The 15,123-nt window shown below is 39.9% G+C and overlaps 1 pseudogene; it reads left to right on the top strand.

The window, feature by feature from the left end:
- LOC132104075 (chloride channel protein 1-like) overlaps positions 1-14,352 on the top strand; it is a 29,296-nt pseudogene extending 14,944 nt beyond the window's left edge.
- Positions 14,353-15,123: the final 771 nt, after the last annotated feature.

Below are 15,123 nucleotides of genomic sequence, written 5' to 3'. Positions count from 1 at the left end.
TCCATTCATAAAATGCTGAATGCTCATTTATCATACAGGGACAGGACAGTGTTTTGAATTATACATTATTTGCGAGGACAGCACTGATATATCATCCAGAGAATTTATAATACCGAGAATTATTTTCCATTTTTCCTCACCTGTACCCTCAATGGTGTCTGCTTCACTCTTTTTGTCTCTGTGTCAGTAGAGCCCATATTGTTATACAGACATCCTCACAGTGGGCTGTGCTGTGGGGGTCGGATGCTGTTTTGGAACCCCTCTTGGAGGTAAAGTGTGTGCAAAAATGGCATTTTCCTTGTCATTTCAGATTATTCTTAATAAGTAAAATGCTTGATAAATCTTAATAAGTAAAATGTCAAACATTGTTTTATTTATAAATCTAACAATAACGTAGTCAGATTAAAATATAAAACAGTTAATTTAAATTGTTAAAATATTTCACAGCTTACAAGTTTACTTCAAGTCTTCATATTCTATCATCATATTCGTGGTCCTTGGCTTCAAAAAGAATGAAAATCCCTGCTGTACATGACAGAACCCCCTTCTAAATGTTTCTTATGTTTATCCAGGTGTTTTGTTCAGCATTGAAGTGACATCAACCTATTTTGCTGTGAGAAACTACTGGAGGGGTTACTTTGCTGCCACATTCAGTGCTTTTATTTTCAGAGTGTTGTCTGTGTTTAATAAGGATGCAGGTGAGATTCTAAATCATATTCCTGAGTGAAGGTCTTGAAAGCTCTGAGATGTCAAATGATTTTTCTTTTCCATATCTGTCGTTTCAGTCACCATCACTGCTCTCTTCCGCACCAACTTCCGCATGGATTTTCCTTTCGACCTGCAGGAGCTCCCGGCATTTGCCATTATTGGGTGAGAGCGTGGGGCGAGCGCGTGCCGTTCGTGGTGAGGGCACAATCCTGAAGCTGTGTGTGTGCCATAATGTAACCCTCGACACACTCGCAGACCTGAGCACACAGCATTTTAACTTAACCAGAGAGACCAGATGTTGACATTACATTTGATTTGCTGGAACGTCATGTTTCACTAACACATTTTGATGACGTTATTCTATTATGTTCCATAATTTTGCTCACGTTGATCACAAACAATTACAGCAATCTTATTGTCTTCTTATTCTAAAACTGAGAGGGCCACAGTGAAAACATGAATGTGATTTCTGTATTTGGATCACTGGAATTATGTGATTTGTTCTTCTTTTTTTTCTTTCCACAGCATTTCTTGTGGGTTCCTGGGAGCTTTCTTCGTTTACCTGAACCGCCAAGTTGTCCTGTTCATGAGAAGACCTAACATTCTCACACGATTCCTTACAAATCAGTAAGAGATATTAACACAGACAACATGAGCTTTAATATTATCTTTAGCATTATTATAGAAGTATGTAGTACTCGCTTGAGAGTTATTTTTCTGTGATCTTTAAAATTAGTATGCAGGAAAAATAAAACATTTAAAATATGTCACATTTCTTTCTCAGCCGGCTGATTTTCCCTGCTGTTGTGACCTTCGTCATTACGACACTGACATTCCCTCCAGGCTTTGGGCAGTTCATGGCTGGAGAGGTGAGATTAGAAAAATCTGTTAACAATTAATTCTACAGTTTTGTTCATTTTTATAACAAAAAAAAATTATATCAGCTTTCTAGGATCATCCACTAATGCAGCAGTTCTCAACCAAAGGTCCAGGTCCTACTAGGGACCTCAGCAAACCCTGAAATACTTTCAAATAATTTTCTCTCTGAATTCTCATGATCTCGGAAAACAATGTTTGTGAATACGTGAGGAAGCCTTATCTGAATAGTATGATTTTAAACCTTGAAAAGTCATGGAAATTAGTCAAATCTTAAAATTCCTTGGTCATTTTTATAAAAAACACGTTTTTTCTAGTTAATCCAAGTTATAATATTTTATCTGATATAAACTGGATAAGGATTTTTGAAAATATATGTTTGCTCACAGTTAATCTGTAGCAAATGGGACGGTCATGGAAATTAAAAAGAGTTAAAAAGAGTGGGAACCTTGAAGAACAATCTTGAAACTTGATCTACAAATTAGGAGTGTCCACTGATTAAAAGTCTAAAAAACAAAACATTGTCATTACAGCAGCTATTTTTGCAGAGAATGGTGAGAATTGGAGTCACAAAGGTTGAGAACCACTGCTTTAATGTTTATGGTCTTTCTTGGAATAATGTTTAATGTGAATTTGACTGTATTATTCCACAGCTGATGCCCAGGGAGTGCATCAACTCTCTGTTTGATAACTTCACCTGGACTAAAATATGGGGTTCCTCGCTCCCTCCTGGTCTCGGTCGCTCTGCTGTGTGGTTTTACCCTGATTTCAGCATCTTTGTCATTCTTATTCTCTTCTTTATCATGAAGGTTGGTCAATTCCAGTCTCTTGTTCACTTTGTCTTTCATCAATTAAGTAGTTTTCACTTTAAAACTCTAAGAAAGTACCATGCACTGACATTGGCTTTAGTTATCAAGTCATATTTGTCTAGATAACTTCAATGAAAAACCTGCTTTTAATCGGGACAGTTATTATCTCTCTCCGTCTGTCATGTTTGAAGATGCTGAAGCAATGATTTTTCTCTTGAGTTAGGCCCATACATGTTGTGCTGACAGCAGTCTTTGAGATTTTAGAATTAAGGGAATCGTGTGAAGACATTATTATTCATCTCACAGTTCTGGATGTCTGCAGTTTCCACCACGATGCCCATCCCGTCTGGAGCTTTCATGCCTGTCTTTGTATTGGGTAGGTCACAGGTATTATTCATTTTTTAGTGGCTGCCATTTACAGATGTTTTTGGATTTATTTAAAGATCCCTTTAACATACAATGGGATCCAAAAGAAACTGGGGGAAAGAATAATTATTTTGAACAAAGAAATGAGTGTTATGACAAAAAAATGTATATAATTATACAAATGTATGATTCTGCACAATTTTAGGACACTAAAGTACTTTTTGGTAAATTTTCACTCGCATAAATATGCTTATAAACTGTAATGAAGAAATAATTTAATTACATTTTTATTTACTGCAATTACAAAAAGAAGTTTTCAGTAGTGGTTTCAGACTTTTGGATCTCACTCTTAATATGTAAATTCACTTATTAGATTTACAGAAATTAGCCAGGCACATAGAATTTATTTTATTTGATTAAAAGCATTTGTATATCCACTGCAATATCTCACAGGTGCCGCATTCGGTCGATTAGTGGGTGAGATCATGGCTACTCTCTTTCCGCATGGTATCCTGTTTGATGGAATACGTTACCGCATCATCCCTGGAGGGTACGCTGTCATTGGTCAGTCATCCTTTCCTCCTCTTCCGATCCACCACTGTTACCTAATGTTTGCTTTTACTGTGCTGATGATGTCACTTCCTGTTCCTGTCCCTTCTTCTCCTAATTTTCCGCTGCATGTGTCCATACTCTCTCCATTCATTATGTCACTCCTGTCATGACCCTGTCTTTTAGCTCTCCATCTTTCTGTCCTGTTACTCTATTGGTCTATCCCTTTTTCTTAAGGTGCGGCGGCGCTGACAGGGGCTGTCACTCATACTGTTTCCACGGCGGTGATTTGCTTCGAGCTGACAGGGCAGATCTTTCACATCCTTCCCATGATGGTTGCCGTCATCCTGGCCAACATGGTAGCGCAGGGTCTGCAGCCATCGCTGTACGACTCCATCATCCAGGTCAAGAAGCTGCCCTATCTCCCCGAGCTGGGCTTCGGCCACATAAGGTGTGCAGACATCGCCGTGGCTCCACGTATGTGACAAAACAGCTTGGCTCACAGCACAGCCAGGTTCCCGCACCCTTGCATGCTGACAGCACCTCAAAGTCCTTGTGATTCATTAGCAGTGGGAGCTATTAGTAAATACACTTGTCAGCAAGCGCTGGCAACATGAAGCTTTGGCACCCTTCCAGCTAACACTGAGCCTCTCCACACACATTAGATTTGGGCTATTCATTACCTCTTTATCAAGGATGCACTCTGCGTCTTAATCTACCCTTTTGTGTTATGTAGTAGTGGTTATGTTTCAGATCTAAGAGTTGACACTGGACATCAGGTGGTGACCAAACACATCACAAAAATTGTAGAGAAGCAATCGGAAATGTCCTTACACCCTGTGCCAAGTTTTTCACATTCTTTACATGTCTTCCAGGGGTTTTTCAATATGCTTAAAAACAACCCATGTGGAAATGTTTCAGTCAGCATCATTGCTGGGCATTTTCTCCTTAAAACTGCAGTGTACCAAAGACCAAAATGCGGTTTGAAACAGCCCATTTCCTATGGTCACAAAACATGTAACCAATCCCATCAACTTGCGGGGTGGAGCTTTTCATATTATTAACTGTCTGAGATGGCGGTTGTAACATTAGCAAAATTCGCTGTTTGATAATGTAGTGAAGCCAAAAGCTAATGATATCAATTATTGTTATATGTCTGACATTGTAGAGCAATCTACATAAAGGGCCCTACAATACACTCGGCGCAATGCGACACAATGTGCAGCGTAAGCGTGTTTGCTAGTTTAAGTCCGGTGTTAAACAGCTAACGGAGGCAAAAACGCCGACTGGAGAAGGTCGTCAACGGAATTAAACCGCAATTTCCTAAGTAAAAGTGCAAGTTTTACACTTAAATTATAATAAACCGCTGAAGGTTTAACTGCAAGCGCTGCGTTCAACTGTGTGACTGACCCCCAATTTCCACCAGATGCGTAACGGCTGCGTTACGGCTCCGTCACGGCGGCGGAGTCAATAGGTTTCCATTAAAGTCAATGAGTGTATTTCCACTGAATGCGTTACAGCTGCGTTCCGACTCCGGCGATCCGCAGCCCTCCGGAGCAGATACGCAGAGTGTGACGAGTGGGGCGGGGCCGAGGGACATGGGAGCGAGGCCGGGGGAGTGATTGGAGATGAACTACACCTGTTCGTCCCACCGGTCTCGAGGCCCATGGAGGAGATGGAAGGATATAAAACTGGAGCGACGACAGTGAAGGACGAGAGAGGACCAGGCCTGGGCTTTTAGTTGTGTTTTGGTTTTTATTTTATGCGCACCAGTCGTCCGTGAGGGGCTGGTGCGCTGTTTTGTGTTTATTTTGTTATTAAAATGTTTTTGATTGTCCGCCGGTTCCCGCCTCCTTCTTCCGGATGAATATGAAGGTTGATATCATTACACAGAGCTTCTATTTTTGCCGGATGCCGGAGCGCTCCGCAGCACTACAGGGCAGAGTACGCAGGACAGGAAGTCGAGTGACAAAACAGAACAGCCAGAAACAAAATAAAAGATCCGTTTAATTTTCAAAATAAAATACACCGCGCTCATATTTCCCTACACTACACCTTGAAAACGTCATAATGGGCGGAGACAGGCTTGTTGAAGTTTTAACCCCGTTGACACGATGGATGAAGAAATGAAAAGAGAAAAGAAAAGAGTTCCATCCTATACTCCTTCGGATGGAAAACTGTTCCTGGTTTGGTAGTTCTGTTTATAGAAACTACATATCGCGCGATCACACCAGAATTCGCGAGATTACATGGGGCATCGTGACGTCAGCTGTCAGTCATGACCGCAGCCGTTCCGCAACAAATACGGACCTGGTGGGTATTGACGGACGACAGAACACGGAGCTGTCACGCAGCGGAGCCGTAACGCAGCCGTTACGCATCTGGTGGAAATTGGGGATGACGCGCGTGCACGCGAAGGGGAGTGCGATTTGTCCGGGGAGTCAGATCTCGGTACAACACCGGCGCCGTTCGCATTTTCCCATCCAGCACCACGTCGTTTAATTAGCAAATGCATTTGCGCTCATTTGTGCACCAATGGGCGTGCTGGTCTAAAAAAGAGGTGTGTTCAGGCACATTGAACGCTTGGTGATTGGGGCAGACTTTAATGGACATGTAGGTGAGGGGAACAGAGGTGATGAGAAGGTTATGGGTAGGTATGGCCTAAAGGAGAGAAATGTGGAAGGGCAGATGGTGGTAGATTTTGCTAAAAGGATGGAAATGGCAGTGGTGAATACGTATTTTAAGAAGAAGGAGGATCATAGGGTGACCTATAAGAGTGGAGGAAGGTGCACACAGGTGGACTATGTTCTATGTAGGAGATGCAACCTGAAGGAGATTGGAGACTGTAAGGTGTTGGCAGGGGACAGTGTAGCTAGACAGCATCGGATGGTGGTCTGTAGGATGGTTTTAGAGACGAAGAAGAAGAGGAGGAGAGTAAGGACTGAAAGAAGAATAAGATGGTGGAAACTGAAGGAGGAAGACTGTAGTGTGAGGTTCAGGGAAGAGGTCAGACGGAGGCTAGGTGGTGGTGAAGAGGTGCTGGATGATTGGGAAACTTCCGCAGGAGTGATGAGGGAGGCAGCTAGAAAGGTACTTGGTGTGACATCTGGAAATAGAAAGGAAGACAAGGAGACGTGGTGGTGGAATGAGGAAGTGCAGGGGAGCATAAGGGGAAAGAGGTTAGCAAAACAGAAGTGGGATCGACAGGGCGATGAGAAAAGTAGGCAGGAGTACAAGGAGATGCGGCAACAGGTAAAGAGGGATGTGGCGAAAGCCAAGGAAAAGGCATACGAGGAGCTGTATGAGAGGTTGAACACTAAGGAAGGAGAAAAGGATTTGTACCGATTGGCCAGGCAGAGAGATCGAGCTGGGAAGGATGTGTTGCAAGTTAGAGCAATAAAGGATGGAGATGGAAATGTGTTGACTAGTGAGGAGAGTTTGTTGAGAAGATGGAGGGAGTATTTTGAGCAGCTGATGAACGAGGAAAATGAGAGAGAGAGAAGGTTGGATGATGTGGTGTTAGTAAAGCAGGAAGTGGATAGGATTAGTAAGGAGGAAGTGAGAGCAGCAATTAAGAGGATGAAGAGTGGAAAGTCAGTTGGACCAGATGACATACCGGTAGAAGCATGGAGATGTTTAGGAGAGATGGCAGTGGAGTTTTTAACCAGATTGTTTAACAAGATTTTGGAAGGTGAGAGGATGCCTGAGGAATGGAGAAGGAGTGTGCTGGTACCGATCTTTAAGCATAAGGGAGATGTGCAGAACTGCAGTAACTACAGGGGAATTAAGTTGATCAGTCACACCATGAAGTTATGGGAAAGAGTAGTGGAAGCCAGGCTGAGAGAAGAGGTGACCATCTGTGAGCAACAGTATGGTTTCATGCCGAGGAAGAGCACCACAGATGCCATATTTGCTTTGAGAACGTTGATGGAGAAGTATAGAGAAGGACAGAAGGAGCTGCATTGTGTATTTGTGGATCTAGAGAAAGCGTACGACAGAGTGCCAAGAGAGGAGTTGTGGTATTGTATGAGGAAGTCAGGTGTGTCAGAGAAGTATGTGAGGGTGGTGCAGGACATGTATGAGGACAGTGTGACTGCAGTGAAGTGTGCAGTAGGAACGACAGACTGGTTCAAGGTGAAGGTTGGACTGCATCAAGGATCGGCCCTGAGCCCTTTCCTGTTTGCAGTGGTAATGGACAGGTTGACGGACGAGGTCAGACAAGAGTCTCCCTGGACTATGATGTTTGCGGATGATATTGTGATTTGTGGTGAGAGTAGTGAGCAGGTTGAGAAGAGCCTGGAGAGGTGGAGGTACGTGCTAGAGAGGAGGGGAATGAAAGTCAGTAGGAGTAAGACAGAGTACATGTGCGTAAATGAGAGGGAGGGCAGTGGAGTGGTGCGGTTACAGGGTGAAGAGGTGAAGAAGGTGGAGGAGTTCAGGTACCTGGGGTCAACAGTGCAAAGTAATGGAGAGTGTGTTAGGGAAGTGAAGAAAAGAGTGCAGGCAGGGTGGAGTGGGTGGAGAAGAGTGACAGGAGTGATTTGTGACAGTAAAGTATCTGCAAGAATGAAAGGAAAAGTTTATAGGACTGTGGTGAGACCTGCGATGTTGTATGGGTTAGAGACAGTGGCATTGAGTAAAAGGCAGGAGGCGGAGCTGGAGGTAGCAGAGCTGAAGATGTTAAGGTTTTCGTTGGGAGTGACGAGGGTGGACAAGATTAGAAATGAGTTTATTAGAGGGACAGCGCATGTTGGACGTTTTGGTGACAAGGTGAGGGAGGCGAGATTGAGATGGTTTGGACATGTGCAGAGGAGGGACATGAATTATATTGGTAGGAGAATGCTGAGGATGGAGCCACCAGGAAGGAGGAAAAGAGGAAGACCAAGGAGGAGGTTCATGGATGTGGTGAGGGAAGACATGCAGGTAGTTGGTGTAAAAGAGGCAGATGTAGAGGACAAGGTGGTATGGAGACGGATGATCCGCTGTGGCGACCCCTAATGGGAGCAGCCGGAAGAAAAAGAAGAAGAAGAAGTTCAGGCACATTGCTGGCGCAATGCTATTTTAAGTATCTGAAAATAGACTGCACCATAGACCAACTCAAACCCGGTCTAAAGTCTGTTTTTTCTTTGTTATTTAAAGAGCGTGTTATAGGCGGGTCCACAAAGTGCGTACACGCTCAGGGCCGGCCCGCGGCATAGGCGGTATAGGCAAATGCTAAGGGCGCCACTCATCCATAGGGGCGCCAGAATGAGTGAACGAGTGAATTTTTTTTTTTTTTTACATATTTTTTTTAATAATAGGCTACTATTTAAAAACCATTAATTCGAAATACTACCAAATAAAGCAAAACAAAGAAAAAAAAGTCCGGCTCTTCAATCTTCCCCCGCCTATCGAGTGCTTGAAGTGCGTCAGAAACAGAGCGCGCACGATCAGTTGCTGGTAATTTGTTGTGTAGCGTGCCCGACGCCGCATCCAATGTAGACAGTACTGCTTTTGTTAACACACAGCTCGTAGAAACGGGCCTGGCAGCTCGATTTATCATACTTTTATCATTTATCATACTTTAAATTATCATTTATTGCTGTGATGCAACGCTGAATTTTCAGCATCATTACTCCATTCTTCAGTGTCACATGTGACATCCGGTCTATCACATGATCCTTTAGAAATCATTCTAATATGATGATTTATTATGAGTGTTGGAAACAGTTCTGCTGTAATGTGTGTGTGTGTGTGTGTGTGTGTGTTTGTGTGTGTGTGTATATATATATATATATATATATATATATATATATATATATATATATATATATATATGCTAAATCATGAACACAATGACAGGGTGAAATGGGCTGTGATGCATGGGGCGCCAGGTAAAATCTTGCCTAGGGCAGCAAATTGGTCAGGGCCGGCCCTGTACACGCTGCTTATTAAACACAGGGATGCACACAAACATGCCAAATATTAAAAATTAAAGGATTGCAATGCATAATAATTTTTTGTAGGCTAATTATATATATAATTTATATATATAATTTAATATATAATATAAGTATAAATGCCTACATGTCATAATGGATAGTTATCGCATGTATCAGAATTAGGATATCTATTTGCTCGCACACGAGCAGCTCCGTTTAATCTCGGAGACGCGTTCTGTCTTTGCACTTGCCAAATTCCGCCGTGTAAATAGCAAATCCTTCATGGCACGAGTGCAACTGGCTCTTAAAGGGAATGGAAGATGAGACTCTGTTTATTGCACGTTACGCCCAAAAAACACCCATTACTCATTAACAGAATAGGGACAACCCGTTTAGACCGTGCGCCTGGGCGCGTCAACTGTTTTTCCATCGTTAAAATAGCAAAAGTGGATTTGGACACGCCCTGAGTGCACCTGCGCCGTGCGCTTTACACTTTGCGTGTAGATCGTTAAAATAGGCCCCAAGATGGTTTACCATTGAAAGACAACCCTGAATAATTCACTCTTCCTCTTCTTCATCGGAATCAGTTTCTGGTTCAAACATTATAATCCAATATTGCCACTTGTCATTGTGTAGCGATAGCGTGCCTTCTACTTCAGTGAACCGAGTGAAAGTGGAGTAGGTATAAATGAGTTGAGGGGAGGACTGATTTGCATATTCATTGGTCTGTGTATACTAAATTATATACTAAATGTGTGCAGAGTTATAAATAAGCCATTTTAAGGCATGTAGAAATTTTGTTCATTGGAAAAAAAACTTTTAAATGGCATCAACGTTGAATTTTAAGGGATAAAATTAGGGACTTCAAAATGAAACATTGAAACTCTAATATTGCAATAAATATTATCAATGAATATAAGCAACATGTTAAATGAATAATATGACATGAAAGGCATGAAATCCAGGTTGAATAGGAATATATAACTAGGAATCAATATAAATATTGTGTCCAGTACCAATAAGCTGATATTTAAATAAATAAATGTTTTAAAAAATAGATCACTTTAAATGCCATAAGTGAATTTAGACGTCAATGTAACTTCATAATATACCGTTACAGGGATATCATAGTTAATGACAACTAAAAGCATATAAAAATGGTAGTACTTACATTTTTACTGAAATAAAACAAAATATAAGAAAATTCAATTTACTTAATTTCAGCTAATTTCCAAGGTCTTTTAATTTATCTTGATGTACTAAAAAAACTAAAACTGAAATAAAAAATGTATAAAAACTATATAGACACATTTTAAAACAACAAAAAAACAAAACTAAAATTAGCATGCAAGCAGAAAATATACAAATAAAATATAATTCAATCTCAATGATACTAAAAGAACACTTGTAAATTGTAAAATATGAAAAAAGATTTTGTTTTTATTTTTTTTAGGTTTGCTAATGATTATTACTGGGCCTATAGTGTCATTATGTTATGACATATTATCAAAGCAGCCAATTAGAAACCATTTTCTGCTTCCTTTTAAAGCCTATCTATTTTGCTGTTCTAACTATGCACATTTATTTGATCAGTGCGTTTTATTTTCCTTGTCAGAACAGACCTGACACCACCAGTCTAGAGTTATTAAACTTTTGAAACTGTCAGAAAGCCTTGAGTTTGAGGCCTTACTTCAGATTCTTTGTTTTCTTGCAGCCAGTATAACATCTTCGTGGAAGACATCATGGTGAGGAAAGTGAAGTTTTTATCTTCCCACTCTACATACAGAGAAGGACTGCATTTGCTGGACTCGACCTCTTTAAAAACCTTCCCGCTGGTCGACTCAAAAGGTAATTTCACACAGGCTGTCTAGACAATTCCCTGCATCTAATTGAACTTATCATTATGACATTTTTCTAGCTGCATGCAGTCTACCAAGGTGAGCTACTGTATGTACTTTTATATTGTTTCACTCTAAAGCACTGTTTAAAAACCTAGCGAGCTATCAACTACATATCAATAGCTTAGCAACATAAAGTTGCTTCTTTATAGAATTTCAAATCAGTCACATCCTGAATAGGCCTATCTCAACAGTATTGATTTTGGAACAGAGTGTCAGAAAACATATTAATACTCATATGGAACTGGTTTCTGAATTCACTTCATCTTCAACAGAATCTATGATTCTACTGGGCAGCATTGAGAGGTCTGAGCTTCTCGCCCTCTGTGATTGGTGGCTGTCAGCAGAGAGGCGGATCCTAACACAAAGACAGAGCTCACAAGGTCAAGTGCCTTGTGCCAAAATCAGCTGGGAATCCTTTGCCTTTGTTGATGAGGAGGAAGAGGAGAATGAAGATGATACGGTTTCTATCTTGAATGCCTATTGTGCTCATAAAATGTAATAAATAATAAGTGTCCAAAATGACAATTTGTATTTGTTCTCTGTGAATGTTTAGACGATACCAGTTCAAGGGGAAAGAAACGGTCCTGTGCCTCCATCCAAACCTTCTGAACCATCCACCAATCACACGTCTCCCGGTGAGAAACTCTCCAGCAGACATAACCAAGCTATCTTCTTTAAACCGACTTTTTTTCATCCTCTTCAAAACGACACACAGAAGGTCAGCCACAGGTACACTGTTTGTGTCTATAAGTCCCTTGTGAAACCCTGTGTGTGTCTGTTCCATCTAGTGAATTTGAGTGCACTAAATGAATTACTCTCAGCATGTATGAAATTTTAATGTAAGAGTGAATATATTGCTAATGGTGTGCATTAATATTCATCAGTTTTTTTCAAGGACATGTGCAGTTATTCCATAAAATGTGTCAATATGCAAATACTCTGAAATGTTAATGAGTTTGAATGCTTGGTACAAATGCACCATGTCATGTATAATTGAATTGTCTTGCCATTTTGCACCCTAGGAGCCTTATCCTCCACCTTTAACTGACACAATGACACCAGAACAGGTACTGCTGATACTATAAAAAATATGATTCCAATTAGACATTAAAGTACGACAATTGTATTAATGTAGATTCTGGATATTGTTAGTTGTTTTAATTCCTGTGTAGTTTATAAATGCAGAAGAATGCTAAAATCAAATAAGGCATAGTAGAGTCAAAGCCTTACCTGATTATGATTGGGTCATATAGATCAAAGCCTGGGAGGAGACAGAGATGGACAAACCTCTAGAAATCAGTCAGATCAGAATAGACCCCTCCCCCTTCCAGCTGGTGGAGAGAACGTCACTACATAAGGTGAGAGACATGCCTTGCATGTCAAGGCACTTATATAGTGCTTTATACAATAAAGATTGTACAGCTTTACAGTAATAAACTGGAAAATAACAGTATGAATGTTGCAAAAAGCATCAACTATTAAACAAATTCAATTTCATCTGTAAAGCAGTACTACAGAAGACAATAGTGTCCTTATTCAGCTCAAGTCAGTTCAGTGTTGATTCAGATCGGTTTAAGCGTCAATTATGAAACGCGTTCAATTCATCTACTGTATAATCAGCACTAGAGAAGGCAACAGTGATTAATGCATGATATATCTATCATATATTAGATTTTTTTTATTTATCCATATCAGCTAATATTAAATTAGATTACATGGTAAATGTAATCTAGCAAATCTCAAAAAGAATATAAATGTATATACTATACATTATGTTACGATGCCTAAAGTCACTTGTAGGTTTAAACCTATTAATTTCAGTTTTAGTATTTGAATTTAACAAAATAGTGTATATTTAAATATATGATATATTCTACTGTAGATATTAACATTACCTTCATATAATTAATTAAAATAATTAATTAAAAAATATTTTCAATCAGTCAAAATTTGAATGATGCATTCCTATTTATTAGTGTAAATCAGTAATTCATAAACTTTTTGTCAGCCAAACCACGTTCACCTAAAATATTGATATTTTAAGTTAATTTTTTAATAATTTAACAACACTTTTGCATGTTCACAGTTCACTGGTGTCTGTTAATAATCGCATGGCACACAGGTAAAGAAAATATTTCAAAATATTCTATTAAGTTTTTTATTGTTTTATTTTGATTAGATTTTTATAGTACAGTTATTTATTTATTTATTTATTTTAATGTTACATTTATTAATTATTCACTTTTCTTTAACTCACTAACTTCAGTTTTGGAAAACACTGGTGTTAGTAAAAATAATTTAGAATATCTCGCAGATTTTTTTGAAGGTCTGCAAAAAACACTTTTTTACCCCCAGACTCATACCCTGTTCTCTCTACTGGCCCTCAGTCATGCCTATGTAACCAATACTGGAAAACTAGTGGGAGTCGTGGCTCTGAAAGAGGTAGCCCATCCATCCATCCATGCGTTGTTGCTGCTAGTAGAATCTAGATCCTTTTCTAGATTGTTTAACCCTTCTTTCTTCTTCTGCATTAGCTCCAAAAAGCCATTGAGGGCTCCACGCGCAGTGGTGTGCGCTTGCGCCCCCCTCTTGCCAGTTTCCGTGACACAATTCGTAAAGCTTCGAAGCCACCTTAGGCCTCCTCCCCTCCATCCTCTCCCGGCTCCACCACAGCTCCTTCCTCACCTTTGTCTGTACCCGTGGTCCCTCACGCCCATTCCCTGAACCCAGCGGCCCCAGTGAAGGAAGAAAAGGAGGAGATGGAAGTGTGGATTGAGGGCGTGAATCGGGAAGTGATTGTAGGGAACATCAGTAGCTCGACAACAGGAAGCAGTAGCGGCAGCGGCAGCAGAAGTGGGACAGGAAGTATTGACAGTGAGAAAGGAAGTCCTGATAGCAGCCCAAACCTGCCGCCCTCTTCTCCTCCACCCCCCATCCCTCTCTCCCCTCTGCAGCCCGTCCCGGAGAACAAGGAAGGTGTAGAAAATGAGGAAGAGGAGCCCCTTTAGAACAAGTAAAGTTTGTTAATCTTTATGAAGTGTGATCAGTGTACTTTTTTCACATTTATTTTTATATAACAATTTCATGTTTTTTTTTTTTTTATTCATGTGCCCATTTCAAAGGTTTAAAAAGAGTCACTCTACATTTGTTGTCCTCCTCCCTCTTCTGCTTCCTTTTCCCCTATGCTCTTCCTTACCCCCCCCCCCTTTTTTTTACAATTCTGTATAAACAGTTTTCTTTTCCTTTTTTTACTCTTCTTCTTTTTTCTTCTTAAGGAAAAAAAAGTACTGACTTTTTTAAAGGAAGAAGAAGAAAAATAAAAAGAGAAAGAGTTCTCTTTTTATTTCTGCTCTTCTTTTTCCTTTAGATTTTTCTATAAATGTTCTTGTCCTCTTTCTTCTTTTTCTTCTTGATTTTTTTTCCTTCTCTTTTTTCTACTTAGACTTCACCTTTTATTTCTCTTTCCACTAAAAATGTATTTAAATAAATGTTTTCTCTTTCACTACCACTTGCTCTTTCTCTTCCTCCTTTTTTCCTTTTCTTTTAAAAAAAGTTCTGTAAATATAAAAATGGTTTGGTTGCTGAACATTTTAAACCACGTTTACATGCGCCAGATATTATTTCAGACTTCAAAAAAAGCACTTATCTTCTAAATGCACCTAAATCATTTCATATGAATATTTTATTAAAGGGCGTGGACCCTTTTATATTATAAAATGTCAAAAATCAATATTAACACGGCATTGTGAAGTATTTGTCAAAAATAGCTTTTTTCAAACACAACATGGCCAGCAGGTGGCACATTGTGGCCCTTTTCAGAATCTGAACTTAATTTTCACCCAAAACATATTTTCCTCCTGCCCTTTTCCAATTATACATTTTTAAGCAATTTAAAATTCAGGATGTGCACACTGTCCTTTCTCAATTAAATTCTTCATGTCCTGCCCACATCTATCCATCCTTTTTTTCTTTAAACCGAGGACTCTGCTTTTT

Source organism: Carassius carassius, chromosome 25 (assembly GCF_963082965.1).
Source record: "Carassius carassius chromosome 25, fCarCar2.1, whole genome shotgun sequence".
NCBI lineage: Eukaryota > Metazoa > Chordata > Actinopteri > Cypriniformes > Cyprinidae > Carassius > Carassius carassius.
The sequence above is the reverse complement of the archived record's forward strand: the minus strand, read 5'-3'. Positions and strand labels throughout refer to the sequence as shown.